General features: G+C 43.3%; 1 protein-coding gene and 1 non-coding gene across 3 annotated transcripts in view; both read left to right on the top strand.

Moving 5' to 3' along the window:
• Positions 1–22,018, top strand: part of pde4ba (phosphodiesterase 4B, cAMP-specific a) — a 1,084,249-nt gene that overhangs the window by 296,756 nt on the left and 765,475 nt on the right. The gene's annotated exons all lie outside the window — the stretch shown is intronic.
• On the top strand, positions 12,854–12,959 carry LOC119965533. Its single transcript, XR_005460542.1, has one exon. It is a non-coding gene; the product is annotated as a U6 spliceosomal RNA (small nuclear RNA).

The raw sequence follows: 22,018 nt of genomic DNA, 5'->3' as shown, positions 1-22,018 counted from the left end.
CACAATCACCCTGACTTTCCAAGGCACCACACATGAGACTATCGCACTACCCACCCCCCATGACTTTTCAGCTACTGACATACAGGGTACAGATGCCATCTGTCTCACAGTACCATGACTCTAGCCCACAGGACCAAATTCCTTTGGTGACTAATCACACCATACTGTGCATGACTGCCATTATGCCCAGAGACACCTTCCCTCACCCAATACTGGGACGAAGACATGCGGAGACCTCTAACGTGGTCTGCACAGCCCCAGAACAGTCTCTTCAATATTCCCTCGACAGCATGGCCTCAGCCTCAGGACAGTAGCTTCAAATCACCCCAAATCACCGACAAGGGGAAGATTTACTACCTGGGCGGAATTTTCCGATTTCTTTTCAAAGTGTTGTCTCGGACGGGAAAAGGGGAGCGCAGCCTGCTGACTTCCTTGCCGATTTATCCCACCATATTTTTAATCATTTCGAGAAAGAAAATGGAAAGGGCGGGTCCCGCGACATCATGCTGGTGGTGTGGGGTGGGCTCAGATTGAGCCCGCCCCGGCAGCCACTTAGGTTTTTGAAAGATGGGGGTAGAAATGACAGACAGGAACACCCACGGTCATGGCATTCCCCTATCACAGACACTGAAGCCTCTGGGAGCTGTACTGACCTGTGCGCCTTCGGCTGCTTCTTTTCACCAGATGCACTCCATGGGGGAACCTGTTGTGATTCACGGACAGTCTAACGTTGGGGGGGAGGGGTGGGGGGGGGGGGGGCAAAAAAACCCTGATATGCATAGTTAATTAGATGTAAATATTGTTACATCATTGACGGGAGTCAGGGACAACCAAGCAAGGAAATCCCGCCAGCGTAAAAGCTATTTTGAGTCTCCCGTTCGATTCTCTGTCCCCTCCGCTGATCATAGAACCATAGGATTTACAGTGCAGAAGGAGGCCATTTGGCCCATCGAGTCTGCACCAGCCCTTGGAAAGAGCACCCCATTTAAGCCCACACCTCCACCCCATCCCCATAACCCCACCTAACCTTTTTTGATACTAAGGGCAATTTAGCGTGGCCAATGCACCTAAGCTGCACATATTTGGACTGTGTGAGGAAACCGGAGCACCCGGAGGAAACCACGCAGACACGGGGAGAACGTGTGGACTCCGCATGACGTGTAGGTAAATTAAACTAGTCACTGGTGAATATTATAATTTTAAAATATTGTGTGGCTCATTTATTCTGTTAGTGTCACTTACAAAAGCAGCCTTTTTCATGAAGACAGTGCCCTTTTTAAGAGAGACAAGCTTGATGAGAATGGGTTCTCTCTCTTAAAAATTATATCTACGTGGTTTTGAGAATGGCACAACTAAGTGAATGAGCCTGAATGCTGACTGTTAGCGCTGCTTAGAAACAAAAGCCTTTGAACATTCAGTGCAGTGTCGAGGAGAATTACATTACAGGGCTGGTGGTTGTTAAATAATTTGCATCTTTGATTTGATTTTTTTTTTAGATTTTGAAACAATCAATATTAATTTATTCACAAGCTATTTTCTAAGCAAAACTCATGGATTTTCTGTGTGTTTTTAGTGATTCCACTTTGGCACAACTTGAACGAGGTCCATCTGTTTAATCCCAATTTGCTTGTTTCAAATACACTTATAAGGAGACACAGTGCTCAGATGAATTGACATAGAAGAAACAACAGGAGATACCTGGATGCTTCCTGATTTTCCTTCATTCTTTAGTGTTGTCTTTCGTGAGGTAAAACAGCTGGTTGAGGGAAGGGGTGCCTGGAGCAGAGTGTACTGATTGTAATTCAATTTCCATTGCAAACTCATACACTCTGACCTTATTTTTAAGTACTTTTTGATTTTTATATTAGTATAGTGCGCAGGTCGTATGGTAATTTGGGAAGCAGAGAAGACGTGGGTTTACACTTGGCGCTTCCTCTCCATCACAGGTTCAAGAGCTAGGAAAATGGAACTCCATGTTCCATCAGCAACAGGAGGGTATAAATGCAATATGGCATGTTTATATTGGAAATTTCTATTGTGTTATGACACCTGGTCAGCACACAACAATGACTAAGATACTGAACCCGACGCATAGCGGATTTTAAAGTTTTAAGGCAGTGCAGAAAGAGTGATTTGTTCCAGGTATGATAATATAAGAAATAGGGTGGTTATTTTATAAACAAAACTTTATTAAAAGAAAATGAAATAAAACAATATTTAAACTTTCACTTCACAGTTCTAACATTAACAGATAGATTACAGCAGTTTCTTAACTTTAACACTAGTTCCCATTAAAACAACAATTTGCAGAAAAATACAGCTCTCGTTCCACTTACATATACCAGTGAAGGCAATACTTGCAGTTGGGAAGTAATCTTCCTTCTGTTAGGACATCTGTTTCAGAGTTCTTTTTCTCTGAGACAGTTTTAATTTTAAAAAAAATATTTTTATTGAGATTTTAACGATTATTTTTAACAAAGTTTACAAAAAAGCATACATTACATATAATAACAGGTGTGATCCCCTCTCCCCCACCAATATCAACCAACCCCCCCCCCCCCCCCCCATCTCATTCCCCCCGAACTGTTTAAGTATTTAATTGGCGTTGTATTCCATCTTAATTATTTTCAAGATTTTAGTTATTTGATTTGATTTATTGTCACATGTACCGAAGTACAGTGAAAAGTATTTTTCTGCGGCCGAGGAACATACACAGTACATACATAGTAGACACAAGAATAATCAATAGGGAACATTGACAAATGGTACATCGACAAAACAATGATTGGTTACAGTGCGGAACAAGGGGCCAAACAAAGCAAACAAAGCAAATACATGAGAAAGCAGCATAGGGCGTTGTGAATAGTGTTCTTACAGGGAACAGATCAGTCCGAGGAGGAGTCGTTGAGGAGTCTTGTAGCTGTGCGAGTCTTCAGACTTCTGTATCTTCTGCCTGATGGAAGGATCTGGAAGAAGGCCCTGGGTGGGAGGGGTCTCTGATAATGCTGTCTGCCGTCCTGAGGCAGCGAGAGGTGTGTACAGAATCAATGTGGGGGTGGCAAGTTTGTGTGATGCACTGGGCTGCGTTTACCACAGTCTGCAGTTTCTTGCGATGTTGGACTGAGCAGTTGCCAGACCAGGCTGTGATGCAGCCGGATAGGATGCTCTCCATCGCACATCTGTAGAAGTATTTACTGTATTTACATGTGTATTTACATGTGTCAGCTCCATCATAAAAGATAAGAGGGGGAGGCGTTATATGTGGGGCATCTCATCTCCATCCCTGTCCCCCTTTTGGATGTACAATGACTCGGTTTGCTCGTCGGTTTTATTTACATGTTTCCATCTGTTGGGGTGGTGTCCATTTAAATGAGTCCCTTGTGCACAGCTTATTACACGTTCAAAACAACATTGTCCCGTTGCCTCCTGAACCTTGACCAGATGCGTGATTTCGCTTCATCTTTCGGAAGACCGGTTTTCTGGCCGTTCTTTGCATCACCCTCTCCTTCAGCCTTTTGAAGCAATGCTTCCTGCTCTGTCTCCATGTGTTTTCTTGTATATTGGCCTTTTTGCCAATGCTTGTGACTTCACAATCGCGGCTGCTACCTAGTCTACAAACTGTGTCCTGGACTCTCTTACCCTTCTTTTTCTATTTTTTTAATCAGTTCTTTCATTCTCCTCCCCTTTCTCTTCCTAGCTTGAAAATGAAAAATGCTTATTGTCACAAGTAGGCTTCAAATGAAGTTACTGTGAAAATCCCCTCGTCGCCACATTACGGCGCATGTTCAGGGAGGCTGGTACAGGAATTGAACCGTGCTGCTGATCTGCCTTGGTCTGCTTTAAAAGCCAGCTATTTAGCCCAGTGTGCTAAACCAGCCCCAGGTGCTAATCCAGCCCCAGGTATTAGTGACATCCTTCTTGCTACTGGACTTGGCCATGGGATTAGCTATTTCTGGATCCCTTGTTGCAATGGCTGCTTCCCGATCTTTTGCTGTGAAAGCTGATTCTGCCTCTTCTGCCACAATGGCTGACTCTGGCGACTGCTGGATTGAGGAGTTTTGGTTGATCTATGGTGCTTGCGCTCGAATGCTGTGCTGCATGCCCATCAACTGGTGAGGCATCCAATGTCGGCATACTTTTGGACGCTATCATAGTTGCAGGCACGTTTACGACTTCACGAATGATCTGCAAATCCTTGCATTGCGGTATATCAGCTGGATGAATGTTCTCAACATTAGGCATGGCTTCCTCACTTTGTGTTTTAGACTCAACTTGTGGCTCATCTTTTTCTGCAATAACAATATTTGCTTCATCTTTTGTTGGAGAACTGATTAATAGCTCATCCTCATTTGATATGACGACACATATTTTGTCTTTTGTTGGAGAACTGCACGAATATGCATCCACCTGCTCTCCTTTAATGGACTGGCCTCGAGTACTGGGAAATGCACTGCAGGAATCATTCCGTGGACATACGATAATTCATAGTATTTCTCTGGAGCCAATTTCTCCAAAATGGGGATTATTTCTTCAGTTATCAGTTGGTGGTTTCAGTTGATTTTCTCTCAGCCAACTCCACCTTAGCGCTTTCACACTCATCGTTACCCTGCACAGATTGGATGCTACTTGTTGTCACCTCGTCAGCAATGCCAAGTAGACTGCATAAATTTTCATCATCTTCCTCATCTGACTCATCATCTGATTCTTCATTTTTCTTATCGTAATCATCATCATATTGATTATCATCATAATCATCATCATCATTGTAATTACTTACTTCTCCTGTGAAGCATAACACTGCTCGTGGAATTATGTGTTCATGCAAGAAGTGACCAATTTCCAAGTCAGCAGAGTGTCTGGCTGCAGAACCTTCATCCAGTTCTCCATGCCCTGGAACTTCAGGAGGACTAAAAAAAATAAAGAAAGAGTCATTTGGTACAGTTTTCGTAATTGTTCCACCAGAACCCTGACCCTAATGCTTCTGCTTCCTTTTATTGTTTTTCAATGTGCTGTTTTTGTCTTTCTTCCAGTCATTCTGTCACCCCATGAAGCCTGTGATTTCAAAGACAAAAAAGTCTAACCGATCAGGCGGCAAATCCATCTGGTATGTTTTTGCCACTGCTTCATTCATGAAATATGCATTTGACTCAAACTTTAACTCCAGAGTAAAACTCATTGGCTGTCCAGGATCTGAAAATTGTACCTTTACATCTGGCACAGTAGCACAGTAGGTAGCACTGGTTTCCTCTGTGTGCTCCAGTTTCCTCCCACAAGCCCCGAAAGACGTGTTGTTAGGTGAATTGGATATTCTGAATTCTCCCTCTGTCTACCCGAACAGGAGCTGGAATGTGGTGACTAGGGGCTTTTCACAGTATCTTCATTGCAGTGTTAATGTAAGCCTACTTGTGACAATAAAGATTATTATTATTGTTGCAGGTGCTTTAAGTTAGATTCATCATGCTCCTGTGTCATGTCACTGAGCCCAACCACATTTTTGGAGACTGTCAAACAGAATTCTGGAATTCCTTTTGGCTCTTCCATCTCTTCATCTGGTTTATCTTCCTCCACCTTGACTTTTGCGCTTATCTTATTGGAGAACTTCTCCACTTCATCTAATTGCAAGCTGCAATGATCCTCTGTCGCAGCGCTGTCGAGAATGTACAGCCACTCAACTAGGTTCAGGACCTCACACGGGTCCACTCATGTGATGGACTTGCGTTCCTTGTCCATAATCGAAAATGGTATGATGTGACTTCTGTTGTGTACCAATGCTTTGAGCTTGCATGCTCCCAGTGTTGCAATCTCACTCCCATTGTAGTCTTTCATTTGTCTTATTTGATTGATGACTTTCAGTTTAGCCCACATCCCGTTCAAATTGGACAAACTGAGAAGGTTGTCCCGCGCTCCTGTGTCGAGCTTACATTTGATCAATGCTGCATTCAGCAATGCTGGAATTGTCCATCTGTCTTCGATGGTAACAGCATCACCATCACTATTGCTGCAACTGGTCAGTAAGACTTCTTCACTCTGCATATTCTGACTCATCGTGTCCTTAGGCGAAATCAGATCAACAAAAAACAGGTCTTCAATGGAATCTCATCAATCACATTGACTGGTCCTGTTTGGTCCACTGCTGGACACAAAAAGCATTGCTTCGCAAAGTAATTTGTTCTGCCACACTTGGAGCACACCTTCCCAAATGCATCTGTAGTACAGATACACACAGAAATACTGTGAGCAGCAAAGCAATACGCCTCTCATCACATGCCGTGACTCATTGCCACATTGCTGTGCCACATGGCTGGCTCAAACAGAGAATTAATAATAATAATCTTTATTGTCACAAGTAGGCTTACATCAACATTGCAATGAAGTTACTCTGAAAAGTCCCTTGTCGCCACATTCCGGCACCTGTTCGGGTACACAGAGGGAGAATTCAGAATGTCCAAATTACCTAACAGCACGTCTTTTGGGACTTGTGGGAGGAAACCGGGGCACTCGGAGGAAACCCACGCAGAAACGGGAAGAACGTGCAGATTCCGCACAGACAGTGACTCAAGCCAGGAATCGAACCTGGGACCCTGGAGCTATGAAGCAACAGTGCTACCCATTGTGCTACCGTGAATTTATGGGAGGTTTGCGATGAAAAAAAATCGGCTCCGACCCCTCACCGATTCCCGGACTGGTGAGGGGCTAGCAGCGGCGCCGAGTAAAACTCCCAACTCTCGCGCTGAAAAAAGTCGGAGAATGGCTGGGACCCGGGCCACGCATATGCATGGCTGAAGACGTGTAGCGTTTGCGCCATACAGCATGACGCTGGCTGTGTGCGGACTCGACCCGCCTTCCGCGACCCCACAGGCCACCCGTCGCCACCCCTCACCAGTTCCCTCAGCCCTCACGGAAGCCCTCTAGGCCTAGAATGGTGGCGCTGATACCACACATGTCCCGCAATGTTTGGGAACTCGGCGCATTGGGGGGGGGGGGGGCGGAGCATCACGCGAGGGCCAGCCAATGATGCGCCAACGCTGTTGCAATGGTGTGCAATGTGATTACGCAATTTCTGAGGGGACGTATTATGGCTGACCTGCGTCAAACTGGCGTCAGCCCCGAGTTGGGTGTTGGAGTCAATTCTCCGTTCGATCGCCAATTACAATATCAGTATCGGACACCGGAGAATCCCGCGCCACTTCTGGGCTGTCCAGACTGAAACTCAACTGTAATATGGGCCTGATTGCTCACTCCCAATTACACAAAGGAGCAGAGGTATAACATTCATATGCACTTATCTTCCATCGCCGAACAACGGGTGGTAACTCTATCATGGGATAATGGTATGCAAACAAGATTGTCACAAGTGACAATTGATCTCAAGTGAATCCCTTTATGCATTACTGAACAAACTTAATTCTGAATGAGACCATGTGACTCAGCCTGGTGTGGGTGTATCCCTTTGATTCCGCTGCTAGCAGTCTTTTATTTAATTTTCAGATTGTTTTAATCCTAAATTGCCTGTTACATCTTGGACCCTATTTCTGGTCACAATTTCCTAATATCTCCCACTTCTTGAACCCCATTTTTGAACCCAAGTTACTAATATCTCCCTATTATGACAATTGTGCTGGCTTAGCACAGTGGGCTAAACAGCTGGCTTGTAATGCAAAACAAGGCCAGCAGAACGGGTTCAATTCCCGTACCAGCCTCCCCGAACAGTCACCAGAATGTGGCGGTGAGAGGCTTTTCACAGTAACTTTATTGAAGCCTACTTGTGACAATAAGCTATTATTATTATTACTGTAAACATGGACCTAGAAATTATTTGTGAATAAGTTGATGTAAGATTGTGACAGAAACAGAACAAAAGGTAATATTGCATTGTACACAGAAAGTGCAGCCAAATGTAAGGTTTAGTTCTGAATATTTGCCTTTCAGATTATGAAATGCAGATGTCACTAGCAAGGTTGCTAGCCTCGCCTTATCTGGTCTCATCTGCTGTCATTGTGGTGACTGTACTCTCACAATAGCAGTTGGCAGGAAATTCAAGAGCACTGACCCTTCAATGATGAAATATGTCCAGATTAGGATGATATGTGACTTAGGGAAACCTGTAGTTCCCATGACATTGTTGCTCTTGTTTTTCTCAAAAATAGAGGAGCAGAGCAACTGGAAACGTAAGAGTGCTTCAGTGCAGAGAGATCTAGGTGCCCTTGTGCATGAACCTCAGTAAACTAGTACCCAGGTACAGCAGGTAATAAGGAAGACAAATGGAAGTTTGGCCTTTATACCTAAAGGGATCAGAGTATAAAAGTAGGGAAGTGTTGCTGCAATTGTACAAGGCATTAGTGAGACTGCACCTGGAGTACTGTGTACCGCTTTGGACCCCTTATTTGAGGAGGGATGTTACATTAGAGGCAGTTTAGAGGAGGTTCACTAGATAGATTCCAAAGATGAGGGGCGCAATTCTCCGCACTCCCGACGGTGCGGAGAATGGCGTGGCTCGTAAAATTTTACGGCCACGCTGTTCCGACACCCTCCCGCTATTCTCCCCCCCCCCCCACGCCCGACTCCCGATACGAATCGCTGCCGCCGTTTTTTTACGGCCGGCAGCGATTCTCAGCTGATGGATGGGCCGAGTTCCCAGCCCTTTACGGCTGTTTTTACGAACGGCAAACACACCTGGTCTGGCCGTTCGTAAAAACGGCCGTAAACTGTCGATTTTTAAAACCATGGCACCGATTGGCACGGCAGTACCACGGCCGTGCCAAGGGTGCCATGGGCCCGCGTTCGGTGGGCACCGATCGTGGGCAGCGGGCCCGATGCCCGCGCACTCTTTGTCCTTCCGCCGCCCCGCAGTATCCATTCGCGGGGCGGCTGAGGGGCATCCCGGCCCGCGCATGCGCGGGATTCGCGCAAATGCGCGATGACGTCATCCGCGCATGCGCGGGTTGGAGTCTTCCAATCCGCGCATGCGCGGCTGACGTCATATGACGCGTCAGCCGGCGCTAACTCTGGCAAGCGGGCTTAACGAAATTCGTTAAGCCCGCGATGCCGGAGTTTACGGCGTCGGGATGCTAGCCCCGACCGGGGACCAGAATTGGTTCCCGGTCGGGAAGGGGGGGGCTGGCGTCAAACCCGCCCGGATTTGACGCCAGCCTTACGATTTCTCCCCATATAGGAGAATCGCGCCCGAGGGATTTGTCTTATGTAGAGAGATTAAGAAGTTTAAGCCCATACTCTTGAGTTTAAATGAATGCGAGGATATCTAATTGAGGTATATAAGATCATAAAATGTATTGACAAAGTAGACTTAAAGTGAATACTTCCTTGTGTGGAGCAATCTAGGACAAGAGGTCATAGTATTAGGATTAGAGGTAGCAGATTTAAAGTTGATATGAGGAGAAATTACTTCTCAAATAGTCGCGAATCTGTGGAATTCACTACCCCAGAGTACAGTGAATGCCAGGACTTTGAGTAAATTTAAGGAGGAGATAGATAGGTTTTTAATCAGTCATTGGTTGAAGAGTTATGGAGAACGGGCAGGAAAGTAGAGTTGAGGCCGAGATAAGATCAGCCATGATTGTATTGAATAGCGGAGCTTGCTCGAAAGCTGAACTGCCTAATCCTGCTCCTACTTCTCATATTCTTAGTTCTAATATAGAATCCAATAAAACTTTAAAAATGTAATGCCACAGCTAATATCAATTTAAGAATACCCATCAATATTCAAAGTAATGTTTTATCTGAATCAATGTTGGCTCAGTTGGATAGAAAAAAACGTCTGCTTTACAATATCCAACTCCTCGACAACCGGAGAAACATTGAGGAGTGCTCCCTGATTGAGGGGTGCTCCCTTCGACAATATTCCTGATTTTCTGAAAGGAACTGCAACAGTTATACCCTTCTAAACCAGATTACATAATTCTTTCACATGGTTTTATTATCCACTCTGTGAGCCTGATATATGGTCGTCATGTTCTCAATTGTTTCCTCCAATTGTTTCTATTTTTTATAGAAGTGGTTTTAAACTTTTAATAGAAGAATAGATTTTTTAACGTCTGCTTTACTAATTTGTTGATGTAAAATCTAAGGGTGACTTCTAAATAGATAAGGAGAGACACCACCATCATAAAAACCTTTAATGTTCCTTGGAAAATTACTTTAGAGGTTTTTCTTATCTTTCTTTAGCATGAAGAGAACTTGAGAGACCCTGGTGTTACTTTATGTGTGACACAGATGATGTTTATTTCACACCTGTTGAAACCAAAACTGTCAGCTTGTGCTGCCCATGTAAATGCTTTCAGGATTCTGGGTAAAAATGGCTATACATGAACATGTGTCCACTTTCTCAATTCTAAAGTATAATATCCCAAAAACATATAAATTCTACCCATTTATTCATGCATTCCATTCACATCAGTATCCCTCAGGATCTTAAAGGTTTGATCAAGCCATCACTTAATATTTTAAACTCTGGTGGATACAAACCTAACCTCTTCAACCTTTCCTCATAAGACAGCCTGCCCATTCCTGGTATTAGCCTAGTAAATCTTATCTATGCTGCTTTTAGCTTATTTACATCTTTCCTTAGACAAGGAGTCCAGTACCGGACAATACTCTGGACGTAGTCTCACCAATGCCCTGTACAACTGAAGCATATATTTCCTACTTGTGCAATTAATTCCCCTCCCAATAAATGGTAACATTCAATTGGCTTTCCTAATTACTTACTGTACCTGTATGCTAGCGTTTTGTGATTGATGCACTATGACACTCAGATCCCTCTGCACCTCAGAACTCTGCAATCTCTCCCTATTTAGATAATAGCTTCTCTTTTATTCTACCTACCAAAATATAAAATTTCACATTTGCTCACATTATATTCCATCTGCCAGATTTTTGCTCACTCATTTAACCTATATGACCCTTTGTAGCCTCCTTACGTCCTCCTCACAGTTCACTTTCCTACCTATCTTTGTGTTTTCAGCAAATTTAGCATCCATACCTTCAGTCCCTTCATCCAAATAATTTATATAAATTATAAAAAGTTGAGGTCCCAGCACTGATCCCTGTGGCACACCACTTGTCACACCCTGCCAACCAGAAAAAAAACTATTTATGACGAACTCTGTTTCCTGTTAGCTAACCAATCAATGTTATCCCCTACCCCATGAGCTTTTATTTTATGCAATAACCTTTGATGTGAAAATGGAAAGTAGAGCTATCAAATAGCTCTACTTTCTATGTTCAATTCCCTAGATGCACTTTCTACAGAACCATTGCTCATTTTATTAACTCTGTTCTGATTTAAATATTAATAGAAACTCTGAGTATCTGTCTTTACATTACTAGCTAGCTTTGTCTCATAACTCTAGTTTTTTCCTCCTTAGCAATCTTTCTGTCATTCTTTGATGTTTTAGATATTCTGCTCGCTCTTCTAACTGCCATTCGACTTTGCACAAATATATCTTTCTTCTTTAAGTTTAATACTCAATAGGGGCTGGTTTAGCACAGAGGGCTGAACAACTGGCTTGTATTGCAGAACAATGCCAGCAGCGCGGGTTCAATTCCCATACCAGCCTCCCGGAACAGGTGCCGGAATGTGGGGACTAGGGACTTTTCACAGTAACTTCATTGAAGCCTACTTGTGGTCAATAAGGGATTATTATTATTATTACTGTTTTTAGCTTTTAACCATGGTGACAGGCCCTCCCCTTGGGATTTTTCTCATTGGAATGTACATTCCAGATTTGGATTTGGATTTGTCTTTATTGTCACATGTACTGAGGTACTGTGAAAAATATTGTTCTGCTTACAGTCCAGACAGATCAATCCATACATGAAAAAAAACATAGGACGTACATAAATACATAGACACAGGCATTGGATGAAACATACAGGAGTGCAGTACTACTCAGTAGAGAAGATGTGTGTGTATCTGAAATATCCCTTTAAATGCTTCCATTGAACCTCTCTTGATCCAACCCTTAAGCACATTTGCCAAATTACTCTAGTTCTGCTTTCATGCGCTCAAAATTGCTCTTATTTAAGTTTAAAATATTAATCTTGGATGCATTCTCTCTCTTAAACTGCTTGTAAATTCAATCATATTATGTTTGCTGCTACCTAGGGGTGACTTTACTATGAAGTTGCCTGGCAAAAATCTATTAATCTCAGATTTCAAATTGTCAATTGAACTCACAAGTACTGTTTGATTGGGAGTTCCACACTTTCACTCTGCTTGAAGCAGTGTTTCCTTGGTTCCCTCCTGAATGGCCTGGCTCTGACTTTGAAGATATGTACCACTGTCGCCTATCAATTTCCTTCCACATCCTAAAACCTCAGTCAAATCACTCCTTCATCTTCTATATTCCAGGGAATTTAAGACTAGTTAATGTAACCAGTCCTCATAATTTAATTTTAGAACTTGGGAGACCTTATAATAATAGCTTATTGTCACAAGTAGCCTTCAATGAAGTTACTGTGAAGAGCCCCTAGTCGCCACATTCCAGCGCCTATTCGGAGAGGCTGGTACAGGAATTTAACCCGTGCATGCTGGCCTTGTTCCGCATTGCAAGCCATGTGATTTGCCCACTGTGCTAACCAGACCTTCTGGTGAATTTGCACTATGCGCCTCACAAGCCCAGTATACCCTTTCCAGGGTGCGATGCTCAGAACTCTATATAGTGCTCCAAATATAATTAAGTAGGAATTTGTATAGAAACTTTCTCTCCGATATGTTCAATCCTCGTTATGACAGTTAACATTCAATTAGTCTTTTGTGTTTTTTTGTGTGATTGACTCCTACATTTTAATTAGCTATGTACATGGGCTCCTATTTCTCTTTCAACATACACTATTTGTAACGCAGCACATATACTAAAAAAATTGGAACGATACAGAGAAGATTAGCATGGCCCCTGCGCAAGGATGACACGCAAATTCCCGAAGCTTCCGTCGTCGCCTGGTCCTCCTCCGATTTCTCACGAAGCTTTCCGAACCTCTCCGAAGGTCGTATCAGAACTCCTCCCCCGCATTCCTCACTCTTCATCATTTAAAAATACTTGTTTGGTCTAAAATTGATAATGCGCACTAACCATCCACCAATTTTACTGAATTACTCATTCTATCAGTGACTTTTTATGACTTTAGGCTCCTGAATTGCTATAGTCAGCAATCTTACTGTATTCAGTATACGTGGATATATGACTCCCTACTGTGTTATCTAAGTATCTAATAAATATAGTGAATAGTACACCACTGGTCTCTTGCTACAATCTGATACAAAGCCTGTTTTCTGCTGTCTAACCAATCTCCTAAATCAATAATTTTCTTTTAATTCCATGAGTTTTAATTCCATGAGTTTTAATTTTAACTAATGATCTTGTATGTGGAACCTTCTGGAATGCCTTCTGGGTGCCTCTAGAAGTCCATGTAAACTACATCCTTAAACATTCCCCTTTCTGCTACTTTAGTTGTCTTTTTGAAAGATTCAGTTAGGTTCATTAGACATGACCTCCCCTTAAAACTCCATGGGCAGAATTTTAAGTGTACCCAACCTGGAAGTGCGAAAAATTGTGCCAGAAGATGTCAGGCACGAGCATCCCAATGTCATTGCGTGTGCACTTGTGCAATATTTCAGTCAGCGGCATGAACGTGCGTCAAATGCACGCCCGCCGACAAATAAAGCAACTTAAATGATTTAAACAGCAATTAATCTGGATTTTACGTTACCCCTGTAATTTTTAGATCAGCACACGAGCAACGCAGTCAGGCAGCCAATCTGTTTTTGCTTATTTGTCATCCGAATGTGGGAGAAAAGGAGGCAGGAGCAAAGGCAGGCTGAGATGGTTGGAGTTACTGAGCATTTGATGCGGGCTTATACTGGAGTTTTGTGAATGATTTTACTGCTTTCTTCCCAGATTTGTAGCATACTGTCTAGACTTTTCAGGACATTTAGTCTTGTAAAATCTCTCTGAGATTTGCAAACCTTTGTCCCCCACAGTGCATGGGTCAACCTCATTTGCATATCAGCAGGTGGGTATCGTGTACTCAGCAGAGAGGACCTCCTCTGAGGAGGAACACAGGAGCCAGATGGTTGCAGGTATCATCGTGGAGGACAGGTGGAGGCACTGGGTGTTCAGGCCCCACAGAAGACCCCACTATCCAACTACAGGGTCAACAGGCAGCAATCCAACTACCTCAAAATGCCCGAACTTCAGTGCCACAGAAGACTTTGGCTTTCAAGGGAAGCCGTCACTTCCATATAATAATAATCTTTATTGTCACAAGTAGGCTTACATTAACACTACAATGAAGTTACTGTAAAAAGCCTCTAGTCACCACATTCCGACGCCTTTCGGGTACACAGAGGGAGAATTCAGAATGTCCAATTCACCTAACAGCACGTCTTTCGATGATTGGCTGGAGTAGCCTCCAGTTGTTTGAGTGGACACCCAGTGCCCCTGGCTCTCAAGGTTGTTGTAGCCCTTAACATTTATGCCTCTGGATCTGGATCCAGGGGTCACTGGGTGTTCTGTGTGGAGTCTCCCAGTCAGCTGTGCATAGCTGCATCAAGCTGGCAACTGATGCTTTATTCAGGTGGTTAAGTGCATTCATCCATTTCAGAACGGCCAAGCTGAGCGGATCAGTGGCTTTGTGTCTATTGCAGGGTTCTCCCTCACTCAGGGTGCCATCGATTGGATCCATGAGGCCATCATGGCGCCAGCTACCTAGCTGGGCAAATTTGTCATTGGGAAGGGATGTCACTCTATGAACGTTCAAATCGTGTGCGATCTCAGGACCCAGGTGCTACAAGTTTGTGCAAGGTACCTGGCAGCTCCCACGATGTCTACATACAGTGCCACTGACATCTGCCAAGATTGTTCACGGCTCCAGCTCGCCTCAAAGGTTGGTTGCCGGGTGACCATTCTTCGGTGGCTGATGACACCACTCAGGCACACAATAATAGAGGTGGAGGAAAGATAAAATTGCTGTCATGCATCAACAAGAGCAGTTGTGGAGAGGACAAATAGGTCTGCTAAAATGAGGTTCTGATGTCTGGACCACTCCAGGGGCATCCTGCAATATCTGCTAGAGCGAGTGTCGCTCATCATCATTGACAGCTGTGCTCTGCATAAACTTGCTCTTTCAAGGAGTGAACCATTGAACCATGGTGACACTGATGCAGGTGCACTCGTCTCAGAGGAGGAATCCAATGATGTTCTTCAGCAAGGCTGCAAGGCTTGTCTTCCATCTAAGCCCAATGGCACCACCTCTTTCCCAAACAATTCAGACAAAGCCATGCCATGAACCCAATTTTATATCACTCCTCTGTAATAAAGTTTGCTTCCCCAACTCTCTTTCACCACAGTGTTATTAGGCCAAAATCCATTGAATACATAGGACACTCCGAGCTTGTGAGCAAAGTAATCATTTAGCATTATGACATTTGTGAAGTGCAATTTAGAAATCATACTACCTTAACTGATAACTCTACATATGGTATTGAAAATAAAGCAAAAGACATTTGTGCAAACCCATGCTGTGCTCACTGTGCCTTAAGCTTATGTTTGAGGGTGCTTTATCCAGGTTTCCTGGCGTAAAAGACCACAGTTTTCACGACGGCGCGGGGACATAGTCCCAAAAACGGAGAATCCAACACTTGATTTCTGCTAAGAAGGGAAATTTAGATGGAATCTTTTTCTCTGTTGGTAACTTACGTTACAGTTTAAACACTCGCAACATTTTTTACAACAAAAACAACTTATCTTTTCGTATATAGCTCGTCTAATGTAATGTTTTAAAGGAGCATTATTAAAAAAGGTAAGGCACTGAGACACATGAGATATTGGGCAGGATTTTCCCACCAGCCCGCCACGTATTTTTCAGCGGCAGAGGCAGCCCACCACCGGAATCTACAGGTCCCGTCGTTGTCAATCGAATTTACTGTTGACAGCGCCCCTCGTCGCCGGTGTCGGCGCGAACAGTCGGTAAATTCCACCCCTTGGTTCTCATGCCAAAAACCTTGGTCAATGAGGTAAGTTTTAAGGAATGTCTTGAAGGGGGAATTTGAGGCAGAGAGGTGTACGGAGGCAATTCAGAGCTTGGGGCCAAGGTAACTGAGGCTCTAGCCGCCAATGGTGGAGCAAATAGAATTTGGAATGAACATGAGGCAGATATCTCGGAATGCTGTGCGGCTGGAGGAGATGGCAAAGATTGGGAGGGGCAATGCGATGGAGGGATTTGAAAACAAGAATGAGCTTCTTAAAATCAGGACTTTGATTGGCCAGGAGCCTCTGTAGGTCAGCAAGTACAGGGATGATAGATGAAAGGGACTTCCTGCAAGTTAAGACATGGATAACAGTATTGGAGCACCTCAGGTTTATGAAGGGTAGAATACAGATTACCCAGGAGTGTATTGAAATTGTTGAGTCTAGAAGTAACTGAGGGTTTCTGCAGCAGTTGAGTTGAGACAGGGTGAAATTGGGCAGTGGTATGGAGGTAGAAATGGTGGTCTTAGTCCTGGTATGAATCTGCAGCTGGAAGGTCATGTCAAGATTTATGATCCTTGCAAAGGGCATCATATATGTGCAGGCCTGCAACTACATTTACCAAATAGGCAGCACGGTAGCATGGTGGTTAGCATAAATGCTTCACAGCTCCAGGGTCCCAGGTCCGATTCCCGGCTGGGTCACTGTCTGTGCGGAGTCTGCACGTCCTCCCCGTGTGTGCGTGGGTTTCCTCCGGGTGCTCCGGTTTCCTCACACAGTCCAAAGATGTGCGGGTTAGGTGGATTGGCCATGCTAAATTGCCCGTAGTGTCCTAAAAAGTAAGGTTAGGGGTGGGGGGTTGTTGGGTTACGGGTATAGGGTGGATAAGTGGGTTTGCGTAGGGTGATCATGGCTCGGCACAACATCGAGGGCCGAAGGGCCTGTTAGAACATAGAACATAGAACAGTACAGCACAGAACAGGCCCTTCGGCCCTCGATGTTGTGCCGAGCAATGATCACCCTACTTAAACCCACGTAACCCATATACCCGTAACCCAACAATCCCCCCCATTAACCTTACACTACGGGCAATTTAGCATGGCCAATCCACCTAACCCGCACATCTTTGGACTGTGGGAGGAAACCGGAGCACCCGGAGGAAACCCACGCACACACGGGGAGGACGTGCAGACTCCACACAGACAGTGACCCAGCCGGGAATCGAACCTGGGACCCTGGAGCTGTGAAGCATTGATGCTAACCACCATGCTACCGTGAGGCCCCTGTTCTGTGCTGTACTGTTCTATGTTCTGTGTTGTGTGGTGAGTGACTTTAATCTGTCCTTTAATAGGCAGATAATAGAACATACAGTGCATGAGGAAGCTATTCGGCCCATCGAGTCTGCACCGACCCACTTAAGCCCTCACTTCCACCCTATCCCCGTAACCCAATAAACTCTCCTAACTTTTTTGGTCACTAAGAGCAATTTATCATGGCCAATCCACCTAACCTGCACGTCTTTGGACTGTGGGAGGAAACTGGAGCACCCGGAGGAAACCCACGCAGACACGGGGAGAACATGCAGACTCCACACAGACAGTGACCCAAGCCAGGAATCAAACCTGGGACGCTGGCGCTGTGAAGCCACAGTGCTATCCACTTGTGCTACTGTGCTGCCCACCAATGCAGAGTAATGCAGAGTATGGGATTTCCACTGTATACTCCTGATCATTAGGTGGAAAAGCACCACACTAATAGGTTGGACTAAAACCATTAATTTAATTTTATCCTGAAGCCCCAAGCTGAAGCCTTTCCAGAGGTAGCAGCAAGAGCTTCCATTTTTAATATCAAAGATCCCTGACCTTACTATAATTTTTAGAGGGAACAGCATGGCAGTGTAATAATTTAGAATATGCTAATTCCAACTTTCCATCACAAGCCTAGAAGACTAATTTAGTTAATACTGCGGTTGATTCTAGAGGTGCAGTTATGAATCATGTGCTCCAGATACTTTTTTCCACTGCAACCACACATTTTGATATAATTCAAAATATGATGTTATGGGCTATGTAACGTGAACTGGTGGGTGACAGGGTGAACAGTGAATTACACTGAATTGGCCACAGTTGTTTTGTGAAGAGACAGGTTAAGCGCTAACTCAAATAACATTTACTTAATTATTTCCCAAAAATTAAATCTGTTCTGATTTACTTTGAACAATGAGACCTGTTGTCAGCAGAAATGTCATGATGGTTATGACTTCATTATGGCTTTCAGTTTTCCATATGTCATAAGGGAACTGTTTTCTGATCCAGAAAGATATTATGTTGAACAAAGTAAGAAGATTAAGAATGTATCATAAATGTGGGCATAGTGTTTCACTCCATCAATCAGGAAAGTAATATTTATAAGAGGATACACTGTTGGATTTAGTTGGCAATGCAATATAGTATTGTGCTTAAGCTTTTGAGTACTGGACTCTATGGAAAAGAAGAGATAAAAATCATAGGCATGATTTTCATCTTATCCACTCAGCACAGTAGATTGAGGCCTGGACTAATAATTTAAAGAGGGCGTGTTCAGATTCCAGCATGGCAGTTCAAAAAGAACATCCATAAATGAAATGCCGGTATTGGTAAAAGTGACTACAAAGCTGTTTGATGGTTGTAAAAATGAAATTGGTCCTCTACCAAAAAGATAACATGCTGTCTTTTTCTGATCTAGCCTGTATGACTCCAATCCCACAATAATGTACTTGACTCTGAACTGCCCTCTGAAGTGACTCAGCAAGCCACTTCAATTGTATCAAAGGGCTAATGCCATACTGTAGCAATTCAAGCAGGCAGCCCACCAACACCACCACAGGGCATCCAAGGATGGACACTAAATGCTAGCCATGCCAATGATGCACAGATCCTGATGATAAAGAAAAGACAGTTCAGCAGTTAAAATCCCAGTGTGTTCCTAACAGCTGTCATTTTAACTGAGCAGGATTACTTTTGATTGTTGTATCTGTTGTCACGTGAGAGTCACTTTAAGAAAAGTGTGTTTCATCAAATGGCTGCAGTGATGTCATTATGTTGGTGGATCTGAGCTCTGGCTCTGCTTTTACTTTTGTTTTGAGCTGGTAGCTGCAGTTTTTAGTTTTGTTTTCAGAGTCGGAGAGCTACATGTGAACCAAGCAGATGTGTGTATTGATCTTTCTCTCTACAAGCTAAAGATTGTCTTCAGCTCATTGATGATTTCAAAGTAATACCTGTTTCTGTAGAGAATTTAAACCTGCTGTCTTTATTTTAAAAGGGTTTAACTTATGGATGTTGTTTGGGAAGTTACTAAGGGTTACGTCGAGAGTACTGTATCTTTTTGGGGGGGGGTTATCAGAGTTGGTAGTTGATAAACTGTTTACTGTGTGTTTATAAAACATTAACTGAATTCATAGAATAAACATTATTTTTGTTTAAAAATATTTTTAGTTATCTGTTGCATCACATCTGTAAAGTGGGTCCTTGTGCACCCTATAACCAAAATCTATTTAAAGTTGTGGGTCAGGTGAACTCCATGTTATACTTTGGGGTTCTCTAAACCCTAGCCCATAATAATCTAGGGGCTTGTCCATGATAAAAGTCTATCTTTCGTGATTGGGTTGGCTTAGTGAACTTAAAGACAGTGAGGGGTGAACATATTTGTGTTTGCTTTTCAGGTGTGGCATTCCAGTTTAAGTAGGGAGTGTGTTGTGGACAATAGCTCTTTCAGAGGCGCAAAAGTTTTTGAGGGTGGAGAAGGTCACCCGCAGTACCTTACGAAATGAGACTAAAACAAGGCTTTTAGATTTGGCAAAAACATTGCAGTCAAAAACATTACCTGACAGCACACGAAAAGAAGAGGCACTTATGGGGGTAGCTGAGCATTTAAAATTGGCTGAGATACAGTCTGACTCATTAGAAATGACAAAATTTCAGTTGCGGATTAAACAACCAAAACATGAAAAAGAATTAAAGCAACTTGAATTCAAAATGAGGGAAAAAGAAAGAATAGCCCGAGCAGAACAACAAGAAAAAGAGAGAGAGGAAAAGAAAAAGAGAGAGAGGAAAGGGAAAAAGAGAGTTTGAACTTCAAACAATGGCCATGAAACATGACAGTTAGTTAACATTGGCAGAGGTAAAGGGAAACGTACAGTTGGAGGATAGTGATGAGGATAAAGAGAAAGAGTGTCGTAGTCGAAGGCTTGGTGGGGGATCTATTTAAACATGTCCAAGCATTGCCAAGGTTTGATGAAAAGGAAGTAGAAGCTTTTTTCGTTTCATTTGAGAAGGTGGCTAAACAAATGAATTGGCCACAGGACATGTGGGTATTACTGATTCAAACAAAGCTGGTAGGTAGGGCTAGTGAAGTGTTGCATCACTATTAGAGGAGACATATGAAGAGGTGAAAAAATCCATCTTATGTGCATATAAACTAGTGCCTGAAGCCTACAGACAAAGGTTTAGAAATTTAAGGAAATAACCTGGTCAAGAATACAAGGAGTTTGAAAGGATAAAATAGAGTAATTTTGACAGGTGGATAAGGGCTTTGAAAATAGATGGGATATAATAAGGAGAGTGTACCTCAGATTAAAAAAGAAATCCAGTAGGGTGGAAGAGAAATGAAAAGTTTCAAATGTTTTCATTGTAATAAACTAAGCCATGTAAAGTCACAGGGTTGGTGGTTGAAAAAAAGCACTGGGAAGGCTGATGTGATAAAACAGGATAAGTCAGTGGGGTCTGTTAAAGTGGGAAAGGAAAGCCCAAGTGAAGCGAAGGAGGTGCAAAATAATGATCTCTTTAAGGAATTTACTTGTAAAGTTTACTCATGTGAACCAAGAGGAGCAGGTAAAGAAGTCACAATTTTAAGAGATATGGGAGCTAGTCAATCTTTGATGGTAAGAAATGAGGAGTTATGTAGTTTGGGAGGAATAGTGCCAGGAAAGATGGTAATATGTGGAATTCAGGGTGAGAAGAGTCGTGTTCCATTATATAAGGTAAGGTTGGAATGTCCAGTGAGGAGTGGTGAAGTGGTAGTAGGAGTAATAGAGAAACTATCTTGTCCAGGAATACAGTTTATCTTGGGTAATGATATAGCTGGATCGCAGTGGGAGTGATGCCCACTGTGGTCGATAAGCCAGTGGAAAAATCAGACAACTGAAGTGTTGAAGGATGAATATCCTGGGATTTTTTTGGATTGTGAGCAACAAGGTCACAAAGTCACAGGTTAAGACAAGAGGAGAAATCAAAGAGTGAAGATAAAGTTGAAGTTCAATTATCAGAAACGATTTTTGATCAGATGGTTGGAAAAGAAGAAGAACAGGTGGAGGGTGAGGCAGATATTTTTAGTTTAGGAAAATTGGTGAAGTTACAACAGAAAGATATAGAAATCAAATGGATGTATCAGAAAGCATATAGGGAGGAGGAATCTGAGTGTATACTGAATGCTAATACTGTACAAATGGTGTCTTCATGAGAAAATGGAGACCTTTACATATGCAGGCGGATGATAATGGTCAGTAGTTCATCAAGTGGTATTGCCAGTAGGTATTGTTGCTCGTTCTGGGTGAGTGTGCTTAACACTCAATTTGGCTCTGTTTTGTTCGTTAGCTTTGGAGTCGCCAGGTATCGTTAAGATACCGCCACAAGTTTCAAGGTCAAGTTCAAAGCAATAAAACCATACACCAATTAGTAAGTTCAAACAGGACACGTTTATTATATTACAATAATCTACTAATCATGCATATAACTATAAGACTAGGCTAATCCTACCCCTACTAGGCCAAATACTTATCTGGACAAGGGGACTGCTGGATCAGGGAACAACGGCTTCTAGCTTTGTCCAAGGTCCGCAGGCTTCCAGTGGTTATGGTCTAAAGGGGTCAGGAGTGTCTATTCCCATAGTGTGCGTTGTGACACTTACTTGCTGGCGGCTGCTTTTCCAGACCTCTCCTCCTCAAGGTTCTTCTGCTGCAACGGTGTTCTGCTGGGAGAGCTAGCTGGTCAAGGAGA

Source organism: Scyliorhinus canicula, chromosome 4 (genome assembly GCF_902713615.1).
Source record: "Scyliorhinus canicula chromosome 4, sScyCan1.1, whole genome shotgun sequence".
Classification (NCBI taxonomy): domain Eukaryota; kingdom Metazoa; phylum Chordata; class Chondrichthyes; order Carcharhiniformes; family Scyliorhinidae; genus Scyliorhinus; species Scyliorhinus canicula.
Note: the sequence above shows the minus strand (reverse complement) of the source record. Positions and strands in the feature narration are given on the sequence as shown.